This window comes from Pan paniscus, chromosome 14 (genome assembly GCF_029289425.2).
Source record: "Pan paniscus chromosome 14, NHGRI_mPanPan1-v2.0_pri, whole genome shotgun sequence".
NCBI classification, from domain to species: domain Eukaryota; kingdom Metazoa; phylum Chordata; class Mammalia; order Primates; family Hominidae; genus Pan; species Pan paniscus.
In genome coordinates this window covers 81281597-81296346 of record NC_073263.2, presented here as the reverse complement: position 1 = coordinate 81296346, position 14750 = coordinate 81281597, and positions in this window count along the sequence as shown.

The window sequence follows — 14750 nt, the reverse complement described above, 5'->3', positions numbered from 1 at the left end:
ATTTCCAGAGCTTAATCTAGACACACAAAGTAAACTCATTTCTTTGTAAGCTGCTGGAGTTTCCTAGGTATTTCTAAACGCCTGTTCCAAAGAAATATTTTCTATGTATAAATGGTGAAAAGATCTGAATCAAGGAACAAGGTGACTATGACACGGGCTTGAATTCCTAAACTAATGTATGTGAGACAGCAACTGGCAAGGGTAGAATTTTTTTTTCTAGAGAAAGTAGTCCAAATGCAATTTAATAAAAGGCAGATGGCAAATTGGAAGAGAGGATGGTTAGAATAATGGAATATTCGCGGTTCATTTTTTGTCATGAAAAGTATTTACAAATGAAAGATCAAGTATAATTTTCTAATTTCAAACCACAGAGATTAACACAAGGCTGAGCGGTTTATGAATAGTCCTTCTCCTTGTAACACAAATCTCCGTCTTGGTACTGATGAGCTCTTACTGCAAGTGTCATACAGGGCTTCCAGGCAAGCTGGAAATCTGCTATGGTATGGAGAGAGTTTAAAATGGTTGCAAAGCAGACATAACAAATAGAAAAGTAGAAGTACTTCCTCAGACATCTCCTCAGGGGTCCTCAGAGCATCTGTGGGATCTTACTTTATACAGCATGGCATGGTCACTTCACAGTTAAATATTGTGCACATTTCTGGTTTCCACAAATTACAAGGGACATGTTGAATTAGCACAATGTTCAAAGCAAATCAATACAGATAATTAAAGGGTTGGAAAACAAGGCCTATGGGCAAAGGTGAAAGGAACTAGAACTCCCTTCTTTAGCGCCTTTGGGCAGGGCTTTTGCATCATGTCTCTTTTCCATCCCCTGATCCATGAGTGTAAAATACCAGGTGAAGGGAGTCCTTGGTAAAGTCCCGTTAGTTGGCCTGGGGAGATAAAAGTGAAAAGAATGACAACAGTCTTCAGATATGTGAGGGGTTATTATTTTTTAAATGGTAACCAGCTGCATCTGCTTCCACCCAGTTTGGTGCAAAGATAGAAGGCAAAAACTAAGCAAGAAAGGTTAGCATTCATTTATAATGGGACCAGCTTGTCCAAGCTTGCCCAGGGCCTTCAGGGTTTTAGCAATGAAGATCCCATCCTGGGAAACTCCTGCACAAACCTGGACAGTGGGTCATCTGATGTTGCAAATGTTTAAAGTAGGAGAAACACTGTCATTTCATGGGCTTTCCAACCCTATGATTCTGTATCATTACTATCACATGTATAATTATCAGGGACAATAATGACAGTGATAACAATAGTAGTGATTTTATTTTCTACCTGTCAAATTGAGTTTATCCTAATGTTAGTTCACTGAAATCCCTTTAAATGCATGTTTTGACCCTGAACAGAAGAGCTAAGCCACATCATTAAAGTCATAAGAAAATGAGTGTGAACTAAAAAAACTGAGTATTTGTAGATGCATAGCAAGCCAGTCAGTGCTCTGTCGTGCTTGAGATTGGTCAGGCCAAATAAAACATGGCCTCATGGTTAACAGGAGAGCATGGAATCATGCAGGTCTGGGTATGAGTATTACAAAATGGCCTTGGACCAATTACAGAACTCTCTAAGCATCTGCTTTCTCATGTGCAAAATGGAGACAATAACGTCATTACCTACTCACAATAACAAGTTTATAAGATATTCTTTAAGGACCCTTACTGCAAAGTGATAGCATAATGGAAAGCAGGTCTATGAAATAAGAACATATTTGGGTTCAGGAATTGAGGTCTGTGGTTATAACATATATCTTTAATATACCTTATGTGTCAGAAACTTTCTCAGCACTTATCATGCATTATACATTGAATATAAGAAGCTTATAAGGATTATTATTCTCATCCTTATTTTATAGATTAGACAACTCAGGTATGGAAAACTTGAATATTTTGCCCAAGATCACATGAGTAAAGAGTAGCAGAGTCCATACTGTGTAACCCCAGGGCCTATACTTGTAAACATGACAGTATATTAATATTATATCTGGATTACCCTCAGGATGACCATGAACCTTTGTGTGAATTGAATATTTTATTTTAAAAATAATACATAAATGCAACTTCTCTCAGTAAAACTTTTAATAAGTCTTCATGGCAGTCAAATTGAGGTTAAATTATCTGACAAGTACCTAAAATACTGTATTTTACTGATTACAAGAGTGAAATATTCAGACCTTCAGACATAATTTGAAGGGATAAATACAATAGCTCCAATCCATTTTTTATCTAATCCAAAACTCATTTTTATTAGTACCATGTGCTGTCTATTATGTGATAACTATTATTGATAAATTAACTGCTAATATAGCCCCTGTTGATCATTCCAGGTCCAGTTAGCTCACTACTTCATGCAGCAAGCCACTTCAAATGATAGGTTGGCTTTAGGGGTTAAAAACATTTTTCTGATAGAAACTTATTTGACTTCCAAGTAATACATTTATATTGGAAAAAACTTTCCCCATAGTCATAAACTCTGGAAAAATATAAATATAAAACCATTATTTGAAGGCACTAGGGAATAATCAAAAACAAACAAAACTGGTGAGAGGGGACTGAAAACAAAACAGGGAACTGCACAAGGTAAAATTTACATATATATGGCTTTTCACTTAAGTCCTCTACTGCTCATTTGGCATGGACAGGCTAGAACTCAAGTAGAAAGCCATAATCTTATTAGCTTGAGAAGCTCAAAGACTGAGGTTGCCAGAGGAAGCTCAAAGATTGAGGTGGAAATCTTAGAAAGGAAGGAGCAACAGAAAGGAAATATTAAAATCTACATGTATTCACGGTGAATTCTATTAAACATCTGAAGAAGAAGCAATAGTAATATTACATAAACTCCTTCAGAAAATATAGGAGAAAACATTTCACAACCTGTTTAGGCCAGTCTACAGCCTGATATGAAAACAAGAAAAAAATTACAGACCAATATCCTTCAAGAATATAGATATACATATCTTTTAAAAAAAACTGGCAAATAAAATCCAAGGATATTTAAAACAGATAATGCATCTTGACCAAATGAAGACCATTATAGTAACACAAGGTTAGTTCAACATTCAATATACAATCATTGTTTTTTATAATATCAAAAGACCAGCAAAAGAAAATATGATCTGTGATATATACAGAGAAAGCATTTGATAAAATTGAAAATCCATTCTTGGTAAAAAGCTGTCAGCAAAACTAATAATAAACAGAAACTTTCTCAACATGACAAAGGGATTTTACAGAAAACCTAAAGCTAAAATAATAGTGAATAATAATTAAATATTTAATGTTTAAGATTGGGGAAAAAAAGAAAAGAAAGGATATCTACTCTCACCACTTATTTTCAACATTTTATTGGTGGTCCTAGTCAATGTAATAAGGCAAAAAAAATTAAAAAGAAAAACTGTCTCTATTTATTGACTGTAATTTTCTACATAGAAAATTCTAAAATATCTACAAAACATCTACCATAATTAAATTTATCAAGGTCATAGGATATAAGGACAATTATAAAACCAATTGTATTTCTCTATTTTTAAACAATTGAAAAACATAATTTTTAAAGCTACTCTCTCTCTCTCTCTCTAGATATATATATACACATATATACACATATATACATATATACATATATATACATATATACACATATATATATCAGAGTATTCTTTAAAATACAATACTCAGGAATAAATTTAATAAAAAACTGTGTAAGACCTCTACACTGAAAAACAATATTGCTGAAAGAAAGTAGAGAAGACCTAAATAAATGGAGAGATAAACCATGTTCATAGATTGGAAAACTCAATACTAGATGTCAATTTTCCCCAAATTAATCTCTACACTTCAAGCTGCTCATATCAAAATTCTGGCAGACATTGTTAAACAGAAATGTATAAGCTAACTCAAAATTTAAGTATGAGTACAAAGAACCTAGAATAGCAAAAACGTTTTTTGAAAAGAACAACAAAGATGAAAGACTCATACGACATGCCTTCAAGACTTTACTATAAAGCTACAATAATAAATATATGGTGGTTTAACCTGAAGATAGATCAACAAAACAGAATAGAATTCAGAAATAGACTCACAGTTATAAGGTCAATTGATTTTCTACAAAACATCAATTGTTATGTTTTGTTTCTACAAAACATAATTCATTGGGAAAAGGATAATCTTTTCAACTGGCATACAGCTGAGAAAAAAAACGAATGTTGATCATCACCTCACAACACACAAGCCAAAATAATTTAGATGGATAATAAACCTAAAGACAAATACAAAACATAAAACATCTAAAAAAAATTTTGGGTTTTCATGATCTTGGCATAGGCTGACTTTTTTTAGGTAGAATAAAAGGAATCAAAAACCATTAATGAAAATATCTGTATATTAAACTTCATCAAAATTTAAAAATACTTCCCAAAAGTCACCATGAAGAATATGATAGCCAAACATACACTGAGAGAAAATATTCACAAAACATGTATCTGGACAAAAGATATAATAAAAATTGGCAAAGGACTTAAGCAGACTCTTCACAAAGGAAGATATACAACTGACCAATAAGCACATGAAAAAGTGTTCGACATAATTTGTCATCAGGAAAATGCATATTAAATTAGCTAGTAAATATTAAATTGAGCAATTGGCTACTATTACACACCAACTGAAATGGCTAAAATAAAAATATTGACAACATCTAATATTAATGAGAATGTGAAGCATAAGAATTCTCATAGACTGGTGGGTAGTGTTAAATGAAACAATCAATTTAGAAAAGTGTTTGTTAGTTTCCCATACGATTAAACACAAATCTACCTATGACCTGCATCTCACTTTTAGATACTTACCCAGGAGAATGAAAACTCATGTCCACAAAATAAACTAGTACATGAATGTTCATAACAGCTTTATTTATAAAAGCCCAAAACTGGGAACAACACAAATGTCTATCAACAGGAGAACAAATAAACAATCTGTGATATATTCATACAAAGAAATACTACTCTGTAAGAAAAAGGGGTGAGCTTTTAATACACAACAATATGGATAAATCTCATACCCAATATCCTGAGTGAAAGAAACTAGACATGGTAATCCCTGCCTTATCCTCGGGAAATATGGTTGAAGACCTGAAACCCCAGACACCACCGAACCTGATTGACCTCTAGGAATGGTATGTAATTTAAAACTTACAAATTGTTTATTTCTGGAATTTTTCATTTAATATTTTCAGACAGCAGTTGACAGGATAACTGCAGAAAGCAAACCACAGATAATGGGAGATTACTGAACATACCATATGATTCTCTATATAAAGTTCTCCTATAGGTAAAACTATTTATTTGTGATGAGAAATAGAAAAGTGAGGAAATTAACTGGGAAGTGTCTCCAGGAAGCTCTCTGGTGGATGGAAAAGTCTGTGACTTGATAGTTTATGGGAGACACATGTATTTATGTATTTGTCAAAACATATCAAGGTAGATACTTAATATTTGTACATTTAACTGTATGTAAATTTTATGTCAAAAATGTAAACAATGCAAGGGTTGGTTTTGGGGGTTTATTCCTTCCAGATTTTACCTTTTTGTAATTTCTTCATTTGTTCTGGCTCTTAACTTAGAATAACTAAAGCAAAACTACTCCTCCCTTTACACATGTGTGGTCCAGCGTTGTGGTTAGTCTTAATCTGTGGTCTAGTATAGTGAAGGCAAATGAGTTCCGGTTTGAGAGTTAACTTTGGTTAGTTGACAGTAGCTACCCAGGACAATATTTATAGAATTTGTGACTTTGTCCAATTCCTCTGTTATAGACTGAATGTTTATATCCCCATAAAATGTATATGTTGAAGCCCTAATTCCCAATGTAATGGTATCTGGAGGTGGAGTCTTGGGGAGGTAATCAGATTTAGATGAGGTCATGAAGGTGAAGCCCCATTGATGGAATTAGCACTCTTACAGAAAGAGGGAGACACTCTTTCTATCTTCACCATGTGACAATACAGGGAGAATATAGCTGTCAGTAAACCAAAAATAAAATCTGCTGGCACCTTGACCTCATACTTCCCAGCCTCCAGAATTGTGAGAAATAGACATCTGCTGTTTAAGCCACCCCATCTGTGATACTTCGTTATAGCAGCACGAGCTGACTAAGACACCCTCTGAGGGATTTGAGATTAACTGCTCTCAGTGGATGAACATTATCCTTCAGGCAAACAGGAGAAGTGATGAAGAGGCCCCAGCCCATTCAACATCTTCAACACTTATCAATAGCAAATTTGGTCTAAAACATCCAAGAGGCTGCCTTTTATATACTTTTGCAACATAAATATCATTAGGTCAACATAAGGGAACATCACACACTGAGTTTTCTTCATATTGTGTCATAATAAATTGCAGAGAAAACTGAGGATGAAGTCATCTGATGACATGTGTTCCTGTCTAACTTTTTACCTAACTACATGTCGCAGACCTGAAACTACTGATTATTTATTTTATTCATTTTTATGTATAATATAATACAAACATATACAATGTGTATAATCTATACATGTATTATTATAAACAATGATAAAATGAACATGAACCACCTACCACTAAGCTTAAGAAATCAAGGCATACCAAATTGGTGAACACCTGGGTGTCTTTCCCTATTATATTCCCCTCATCACTCCTATGATTTGTGGATTTTTTTCCCAACATTATGTTTTTGAAATTAATTCATGTTGACATTGGTAGTTATGGTTCACTAATCTTCACTGCCATAAATTATTCCATCCTATCGTACTTTATCCATTCTCAAAGTAGTAATTTTTGTTGTTTCCAGTTCATCACTACTACAATTAATGCTTCTATAAACAGTGAACATAGTCAAGGGTTTTGAGAGTGTATTATAGTAGCTCAATTCCCATGCCAAAAACTGATACTCAATTTTACAAGACAATACAACTTGCTTCCCAAAATGGTTATACCAATTTACACTTCCATCCATTGCATATAAGGTATTTCTTAAAAAATACTTAATAGTCTCCAGTGTGCTTTGTTTTTGTTTATATTGAGACAGGGTCTCACTCTGTCACTTAGGCTGGAGTGCACTGGCACCATCTTAGCTCACTGCCCTCTGCCTCCCTGGTTCAAGTGATTCTCCCACCTCAGCCCCTCAAGTAGCTGGGACTACAAGCACCCACCACCAAGTCTTGCTACTTTTTGTACTTTTTGGTAGAGACAGGGTTTCACCACATTGGCCAGGCTGGTCTTGAACTCCTGACCTCAGGTTATCTGCCCGCCTTGGCTTCCCAAAGTGCTGGGATTACAGGTGTGAGCCACTGCACCCAGCCTTCTGTGTTTTAATGTTTGACAATCTAGTGGATGGAAAATCCTACTTGACCATGGTCTTAATTTTGTATTTCATATTACCAGTGAGGCTAGGTATATATTCATGTATTTCTTGGCCTTTTGTTTTTTCTTGTAAGAAAAGTTTATCTGTCTTTGCCCACATTTTCTACTAAATTGTTTGTTTTCCTCTTATTAACTTATAGGTGGTTATTTTTTACAGGCTCAAATCCTTTGTTGGCTTTATACATTTTTCCCAGAATTGTGGTGTCTTGTTGCTTTTTAATGATGTCCTTTGATGAACAGATGTTTCTAATTTAAGCAAAGGAGAAGTATTAATCTTTTCCTTGATGATTTTGCCTTTCTGTGTCTTTCTTAAGAAAAATTTCCCTTCATGAGGCCATGAAATTTCTCTCCTATATTTCCTTCTAAAAATTTTTAGTGTTTTTATATTAATATATTTTAAATATCTGCAATAAAGTTTTTAGTATGGTGTGAAATAGAAATTTTACTTTTTTTCCATATGGGTAACCAATAACCCAAGCACAGCTTATTGAAGAGTTCATCTTTCTTCCTTTGCTCTATAGTTCTTTGCTCATTGTATAACAGATTTCTAGGCATGAATGGGTCACTTTCTAATATTTCAATGTCTTCCATTGACCTATGTATCCTTTCCTGTACTATTGTTACATTATTAAATTGCTACAGTTTTATAATAACTTTTGATATCTTTAAATTAAACCCCCTCACCTTGTTCTTCAGGTGAGTCTTGGCAATTCTTGGCCTTTTGCTCTTTCATGGCAGTTTTAGAATAATTTATCAAGTTTCATGAAAAATTCTGTTATTAAATTTGCTTTGATTCCACATATCAATTTTTATAGATCTAACTTTTTTTGTAAGTTATACTCTCTGTATCTTGCCAGAGCATAGAAATGCAATTAATCTTTCTATATTAGTTTTATGGTAAGCTTGACAAATTTTGCTGTTTTTTAATATATTGGTTAAGCTATGGTAACACAGAGACTCAAAATTAGAATGGTTTTTCACAAGATGGAATACAGTTTCTCTCTCATGTAATAATTCGAGTTAGGTAGGAAGCTCTCTCCTGTGAGGTCATCTAAGCAGGACTGTCTCTCAGAGCAAATGCAGTGGCTGCCCTGGGACCTGCTGTGGGTTTGACCAATTCACCACATGTGTATTGGCTATCTGGATATACTGTTTCCTGTACCCATTCAAACATCTTGCTTATTTTCCACTGGTTATCTAATTTGATTAGGATAAATCCTTTATACGTTCTGGATATGAGTATTTGATCTGGTATATGTGCTACAAAAATCTTATCTGATTCTGGAGTTCTGCTGCTTAACTCTCCTAATAGTGGTTTGATAAACAGATTTTTAAAATTTGAATATAGTCTAATTTATCAATCTTTTTCTCTGTGGTTAGTACACTTTTTCTTCTGCTTACATAGTAATTCCTGACTCAAGATTATGAAGATATCCTCCCTCCCATATTAGCTTCTAGAAGTTGTATGTTGTATATGTCACATTTAGATTTACAATCCATTAAAGATTGATATCTGTATATGCTATGAGGCGGGTATAAGGTTTTGGTGGGTGTTATATGAGTATCCATAAACCCAGCATCATTTATCAAGAAGTTCATCCTTCCTAATTCTCTACAAAAGTCACTCTTTTAACCAAGTTGTCTACCTATGTTTGAGTATTTTTCTGAACTTTATACACATATAAATGTCCCATTCATATTTCTTTAAAAAAGTCCCATTCATTTATATGTGTATAATTATACTAATGTCAAAATCTTAATTATTAGTGTTTTAATAAAGTAAATCTTCTGACTTTGTTCTTCCTCCAGCTAGTCTTCATTATTTCTGGTTTTATTTACTTCTCAATAAATTTGAGAGTTTAATTTCTTCAAATTAATACTAATTTAGAATTATATAACTTCCCAGGTAACTTTATAAAATACTACTCTTTAGCTCTGAGGATGCTTTCTGCCTAAAATCTGTATTATATAATAAAATCATACTCGTACTTGTCTTTTTGCATATATTATTCTTTTAATTATATATTATATTTTCACTTTCAAACTTTCTATGTTCTTATATTTAAAGTGTGTCCTCTTTAAGCTACAGATTTTTCAATTTTACAATCTTTGTCTATTACTTTCTCCATTTACATTTGACATAATCACTATTGTTTTTGGTATTTTGTCTAAACATAATACGTTTTTATTTGACCTGTACTTATGTTTTTTTTCCTACTCTTTCTGTTTTTTGGGTTGATTTTTTTAAAAATCAGATATTTATTGAAATAATCATATATTCACATGCAGTTGAAATAATTGTAAGAAATAATATGGAGAAATCCTTGTATTCTTTGCCCCATTTTTAAAAAAGATAACATATTGCTAAACTATAGTATAATGTCACAATCAAAATATTGACACTGATATAATCTGCTGATCTTATTCAGATGTCCCCAGTTAACTTGTGCTCATTTGCATCCATATATTAAATTCTATATAATTTTATCACCTGTGTAGGCTCATATATTCATCATCACAATAAAAATACGGAACTGTTCCAATGCCACAAAAATTCTCCATGTTGCTCCCACCCCCATTCTTAATCCCTGGCAAATATTAATCTGCTCTTTATTTCCAAAATTTTGTCATTTTTAAAGCCTATCTTTCTTCTACTTCTTGGTTTTTTTTGTCCTAAAAATTAATGGTACATATTTGTGTGACTTTGTTCCTAGGTTTTCTATTCTGTTCCATTGAGCTGTATGTCTACCCTTCTACCAATATTGCACTGTCTTGACTACTGTAGCCATATAATAAGACTTAATATTGGATAGAGTAATTTCCCCCTACTTTTTATTATTTGTAAAGATTGCTTTAGCTATTCTAGGGTCTGTTCCTTTCCACATAAATTTTATGTAACCTTGTCTGTGTCTACACAAAACTTTTGATGGAGCATTGGCAGGAACCACACTAAACTGATAGATATGAAAAGAATTGATATACTTACTATATTAAATCTTCTAATCAATGGACAAGATAGGACTTTTTGTTTATTTAGATCTTCTTTCAGCTTCTTCATCGGAATTTTATAACTTCCAGCATATATACACTCCTTGTTTCATTAAGTGAATACCTAAGCATTTCATTTAGAGTGATTATAAATGGTATTATATTTATTTTTAGTTTCTGCCTGTTCATTGACAGTGTATAGGAATAAAATGGATTTTTTTGTATGTTGGTCTTGTGCACTGACACCTTACTGAATTCACTTATTTCTAGGAATATTTATAAATTTCTTGGCACTTCCTATAAATAAAATTGTAAATAAAAAGTTTCACTTTTTTCTTTCCAATCCTTATGCCTTTTCTTTTTCTTGGCTAGTTCCAGCCCTATTTTGAATAAGAGTGGTGAGAACAGACATATTTGCCTTGTTTCAAGTCTAAGAGGGAAAGCATTCGATCTTTCATCCTTAAGAATAATATTAGTTGTAAGTTTGTTTGTTTGTTTTTGTAAAGGCTATTTTTCAAGTTGGAGTAATTTACTCTCTATTCTTGACTTGTAAAAAGTTTTTCTCTTGACTGAGCATTGGATTTTGCCAATGCTTTTTCTGCATCAATTTTTATGATCATATGATTTTTCTTGTTTAGCTTGCTGATTTGACGGGTTAAACTGATTTATTTCCAAATATTGAGCCAGTCTTGCATACCTGGAATAAACCTCACTTGGTCACAAAGTAAAATTCTTTTTATAATTGGTTGGCTTCATCTGCTAATATTTGGTTAAGTATGTTTGCATCTAAATTGATGAGAGACATAAATTAGTACTTTTATGATGGAAGAACCTTATACTTCTTTCGTTGCATTCACTTTCTTGTGGCTTTCATGCTCTTTCATTTGTATTTTAGTTCTACATATATTATAAATCTCATAAGATAGTATTTTTACTATTTGAAACATCAAATATTTAGTTACGTTTCTCTATATGTTTGAACTTTTTACTTCTTCTTACCCCTTTTCTGTATCTCTCATCATTCTTCTTCCCCTTGAAGAATACCCTTTATTATTTTCTTTAGCACAAATGTTATGGTGAAAAAAAACCCTCAAGTTTTGTTTCTTTGAAAATGTCTTCATTCTACCTTTATTGTTACAAGATATTTTCACTAAATATGGAATTCTAGATGGTGTATTTTCTTTCAGCACTTAGAATCTATTATTCCATTGTGTCCTAGCTTCCCCTAGTTTTTATTAAGAAGTCTTAAAAACATTGATAGTATTATTGTTACTCCTTTGCTCTTAATGAGTTGGTACATTTATCCAGTCAGTCATTATCAAAAAAGAAAATCTGTCATCACTTCAATCATATTAAGTTCAGCTGGTTTCCTTACAGGTCCACTTCATGTCACTCTCATTTTCTTTCATTGCCATTAATTTCCAAACTTTAACTTCCTGACTTTGATATTTATTCCCAAGGCAGTTTGAGTTTTCTATTTTACCTACCACTTTTATTTCAGTTAATTAAGTTATGCTTACTATGTTTTATTTTCCCTTTTTTGTAACCCACAGACGGGAGGCTCCTATTCTTTCTTTGTGATCTGGGCAATACATGTCTTGCTGTTATTGTTGCTTATTCAGGACACATATATTTCTCAGTGTGAAGACTTTTTAGAATGTGTATTCCATTCATATTGCTGCAAGTAGGAGTCACACAGATTTCCGGTAACTGTTAACACTTTTTTAAATGAAACAAATTTGAACTTGTTTTCTTGTCAGTGTTGCTTCAGAAAAGCAACGGAGTGAAGAAAGCCCTTCTGTTGTTCACCAGGTCAGACTTAGAAGTCACACCCAGAAAGGAACTCACCTTTGACTCTTCAAAAGGATACCACATAGCCCTAAAATAAGGTAGGAAAGAAAAAAAGAGCACCCCCAAACAATTTTTATGTGAAGATACTGCTACAATACTTCCAGACCAGACTGTTTTTAGTGCTGCCATCCCAGATTCTTCACAGTGAAGTAACATACATACAGATTACTCATTTCGACTTAATTTGTGACATTTCTGACTGATACAATTCTTTCTCATTTCTAACCAGTACTTTCCTATTAGTATGAACTCCACGATGTTGATTAGAAGTTCATGGCATAGTTCCTTTAGGTACAACTCCATGACATTACCAACGGCACCTTTAATATCACTGTCTTTTTTCTATGCTAATTATCTTTTTTGTTTCTTTCATAGAACCAGTAGTTCATTAGCTACATACGGCTTACCAAAAGTATTTAAGTTATTGCTAAAGACCATAATAATAAGTCTGATGAGGATAGCTTTTGTAACTGCTTATTAAGTAGATGAAATCAAATACAAAGTTTATCTTCCTTGTGTGTCTGTTGCAACAAGAGAGAAAGGAGAATATACAAACATCTGCCACAGTTAAAGCAAACTCCAAAAAGATCTAGAGATTAACTATATTGGACACCAACTTGGAAAAATATCAGTATGATATTTAGAAAAATGAAATCCAGAGTTGCTACCCAGCTTCTTCCAGAAAATGTTTTGCCAACTTAAGTATACACATGGTAATAATCAATGCCTATGGCTTTTCTAGGTTATTATTAAATACCCACTCTAAAATGTATGCATTTATCTTTAATGGCATATTTCTTAATTTAAAACTTAAATTCTCTATTGTTTTAAAATTATATTTGTTAAGATACACACTAACATACTTCAAATAAAGAGGAATACTAGCAGAATGTGAAGAGAGTAAAGAAAAAGGAGAAAGCAAAAAACAGGAAAAGTAAAAATGCTAATAAAGAAGGAGAGACAATGGGAAATGAACAAAAAATGGGGGCAAAAGAAGTAGTCTAAGAGTAACAGATGGTTTGAGGTTGAGAAGCGATAGACATAGTAAAATTGCATTGGGTGGTTAAGTTATTAACCTATTTGTAAATTACTAACAAATCTATTGCTAAAAACTATACCTTCCCTCTGATCTCCAAGTTGATGTTTATGGTAATTTTCTGCACTCGCCCATGGGATGAGTCAGAGACACTTCAAAATCAACAGGTTTAAAATCACACCATCTATCCTGAACACACCCTTCTTCCCTAAACATATACATCTAAATCTGCTGCTCCCAGTATTTTTTTTTTAAATCAAAGTAAGTAGTACTGTACATCCTAGTCATCTACCTAGGCAGTTGTGGTAAACCCTATTTTTTTTACTTCCTGAACATAAATAGAAAATATTGCCAAATGATTTTCTTGATACTACCCTAAAAACACAGGGAACAAAAGCAAAAATACACAAATGAGATTACACCAAACTAAAAAGTTTATGCACAGCAAAGAAACATTTAACAGAGTGAAAAGACAAGCCACAAATTAGAAAATATTTGCAAACCACATATCTGATAAGGAGTTAATATCCAAAATATATAAGAATCTCAAATAATCCAATAGCAAGAAAATGATCCTATTAAAAGATACGCATTTTCTTAATCCAGTCTATCATTGTTGGACATTTGGGTGCTATGCAGCCATAAAAAATGATGAGTTCATGTCCTTTGTAGGGACATGGATGAAACTGGAAACCATTATTCTCAGTAAACTATCGCAAGAACAAAAAACCAAACACCGCATATTCTCACTCATAGGTGGGAATTGAACAATGAGATCACATGGACACAGGAAGGGGAACATCACACTCTGGGGACTGTGGTGGGGAGGGGGGAGGGGGGAGGGATAGCATTGGGAGATATACCTAATGCTAGATGACGAGTTAGTGGGTGCAGCGCACCAGCATGGCACATGTATACATATGTAACTAACCTGCACAATGTGCACATGTACCCTAAAACTTAAAGTATAATAATAAAAAAAAAGATACGCAAAGTACCCAGATAGACATTTTTAATAGAAGACATAAAAATGGCTAAAATAGATTGTGAAAAAATGTTCAACATTGCTAATCATCAGGAAAATGAAAATTAAAACTAGAATTAGATATCGCCTTACATCTGTTAGAATGCCTGTTATCAAAAACATGAAACAAAACGAGTGTTGGCAAAGACATGGAGAAAAGAAAACCGTGTTACACTGCTGTGGGAATGGAAACTAGTGAAATCATTATGGAAAACCATCTGAAAGTTTCTCCAAAAAACCAAAAATAGAATTTCCATCTGATCTAACCATCCCACTTCTGGATATATACTCAAAGGAAATACATTCAGTATGTTAGAGAAATATCTGCACTCCCATGTTCACTGCAGCATTATTCACAAGAGCCAAGATATAGCGTCAACATAAGTGTCTATCAATGGATGAATGGATACAGAAAATGTAATAGATACACACAATGGAATACTACTCAGTCT